General features: G+C 37.6%; 1 pseudogene; it reads right to left on the reverse strand.

The window, feature by feature from the left end:
* Window positions 1–960: 960 nt before the first annotated feature.
* The window catches only part of LOC138046296 (uncharacterized), an 11,979-nt pseudogene continuing 9,912 nt past the window's right edge, over window positions 961–3,027 (reverse strand).

Raw genomic sequence — 3,027 nt, forward strand, 5'->3', positions numbered from 1 at the left:
CGAGTCAACCATTACAATGTGGAGAGACTACCCCTATTTCTAATCGCCAATCACTTATATAATTATGGTTCTGTTAGAATAGTTCTAATCAGGCTTTTAGCCAGCATGTGGGCATCCACTAAATAATTCAAATAAGGAATTAATGACATCTCTGATGATCAAAAGCATACATGATGCAAACATTAGGAAAACAAACTATGAAATGGTGTTATTCACACAAATTTAAAAGAACCACAAACCCTCACAGCCATCAACTTGGACATCAAGATGTTTTCAAAAAATGTTTTCCTGAAAACTGGGCGTCCACAGGACACCCGGACGCCCACCTGGCTAAAAGCTTCGTTCTAATGTTATCTTCGTTAGGTTTATATTGGTTTCTATACATGTTCATGCTGAAACGTTTGTCTTGAAGTAAAGTTGATTCAGTTGCGTTGAACTTTAACTTATTATATTCATTTACATTTTATGCATTTCTTTTACTCAAATCAGCTCATAAAACCAATTCAGACTCCCTTTCATTCAGACAATACCAACTATCACACCTCCTGGGTACATTTGTCGGTTTGTCATACCTTCCTGCCTAAACCTAGAATTAGTTCAGTACTAAATTGTATTGTTGAAAATTAACCTCTGTTTTGCTTGTACTGAGTTCTCGGTCCGGTTACTCAAAGCACGAATAGCACTAACCCAAGGTCAATGGTTTTGTTCAGAGTCAAGTTAACCCACTTTTCAACAATTAGATCCTGGCAACTAGATAGAAGAAACATTTGTACCCCTGACCACCCCTTTCCCATGCAATTAAAAGTTGCTGCACAGCAGCAGCCCTCATGATTTCTAGAACGCAACATAGATTTCAAACCATTGCGAAACATGCTACAACTGCTGGAAAAGACGCTGCACAAAAGCACAACAAAAAGTGGTCTGCTTTCAATCTCAATTCCTTTCGCCATCCATTACACGTCAGCATTCACTACCAATAGGTAGACTAGTTTTAAAAGCTTTGTCATTAACCTGTATCCATTGCAAAAATTCTGTTGGGAAGTCCATTGTGTCCTCTTTTCCACAAATGGTGCTTTCTTCAATATATTTGCTAATACACACATCAATGACAAAGCTGTCAATGCACCGTCCTTCAGAAAGGTCACAAAAAGAAATCACATCAATGGATTTGCGATCAGATCTCAGAATTGGGCTTGATGTTGGTCGGTTCCAGAGGACCTCTTGAAGAAGTATCAGTTCTTCTGGTGTGCAATTTAGTCCAGAAAGACACCTTATAGTTTGTTTCTGTGATTGTACAGAATGTTCGAAGAGTCCTTAAACCTTGTTTTGAGAACTGGCCAAAGCCTTGGATCACAACACCAGATGGAAATTTTCCCTTTCCTCTCTCATTACTCAAAAGTTTCTCTGCTATTGTGACAACTGTGTCACATGGACGTTGCAACAGAGTAAAGGGATCTACAAAGGTTGTATTAGCATTGTATGCTATCTGAGCTTGTAAAGGGGCAGGGAAGCTAGTGATAGACGATACTGGTGGGACTACTGTATTCACAGCAGCCAGTTCAGCTCTTGTCGAAGCTGTGGATAGTGCTGAGGCTGAGTGCAAAGCAGTTGTCCTCTGTCATTGCTAGGACTGCTTGTTTGCCCAGCCCCATCTACCTCATGAATGACAACTGGCTGTTTGGAAGAACCAGCCTTAACGCAGATGGAGTTTGGAGCATCATTAGTTGAGTTTGCTTTGGCACTTCCAGCTGCAGGGGTGTTTGTACATTAATGAAGTCAAGCTGTTTGGGGACACGATTCTGCATAGGAGCATTCAAATTATTTTCCTTTTGAGAAAAAATTGTTTGTTGCTGCAAGGATTCACTCTCCCACTGGTCATGGTGATACTCCAAAAGGTTTGATTCGATAGTCTCGTCAACACTTGTGCCCTTGTCTTTATCATACATGTATACCATGAAATCATCACCAAATATTTGATTGAACAGGTTGTTAATTGTTAATATCCAATCCCGATGTTCTTTTGGCCTGAAATTAATTTTAACAAAAACATGTAGCGAAAGTTGAGTCCAGGAAAAACATTAATATTATTGACATAGATTACAACCTTGCTTTTTTGAACTTGGTTTATTATCAGCTTTCTTCTTTGCTCTTTGTCCAATAATTTGATGCAAATTTACCCTATTGACCTAAAAGCCTACTAGCATGACGACATTTGGAAAAGACTACGGTGGCCCTGTTGGAAATGAGACAATAAAATAGACTATGGTGACCAGGTTAAAAGTGAGACAAAAAGTAGATACATTTGTTATTATTATTCTTATTGGTACACATAACACTTCAAAGAAAGGTAATAAAAATATAATTATCAATCCCATCCAACACGAATGGCATTGAGTACCCCAGAACTGGAAAGTTTGACAATCTAGAGACTAAATATTATGTCAAATAATTTACACTAAACAAGTGCTCTTACTAGGATCTTATTTGCACTCACCAAGTTCAATTGAGTTTTTAGCTTCACGAAAAGAGTATCGCAATGACAACAGTATTGTTGCAAACCAGTGTGTTAGTATTTGATCCACTGTAGGGTGACAATACATAGTGGTAATAATTAGTGTGCATATCCTCCAGTAAGTTATTAAGTGTCAACAAATACCATCAAGCCCACACATACATTTAAATAAAATTTTACTAACAGTAGTTTTTTTTGTGGCACAAAAAAGATGACACAAATGAAAACATGTACACTGTATTTTAATTAATGTTTACATACTACCTACAGGTCTCAGCCCAATAGCAACATGCAGGTATGTACATAAAACTAAAATAAAATTGGCAAATTTAAGTAAATGGAGCGTGTAAATGCGGTTCACCAATTCTACAAGGTCTGAAAGAAGACTTGCCTTTACAAGAACCTCACATTTGTAGAAAAATTCACATAAAAAGCCATGGTTTATTGAAATCAGTCAATGTTACAGCTCATGCCTTGTTGATACCCACTTTTCAGTTTTGGGCTAAAATACATTC

The sequence above is a fragment of the Montipora capricornis genome, chromosome 4, assembly GCF_036669925.1.
Source record: "Montipora capricornis isolate CH-2021 chromosome 4, ASM3666992v2, whole genome shotgun sequence".
In the NCBI taxonomy this organism is placed as follows: domain Eukaryota; kingdom Metazoa; phylum Cnidaria; class Anthozoa; order Scleractinia; family Acroporidae; genus Montipora; species Montipora capricornis.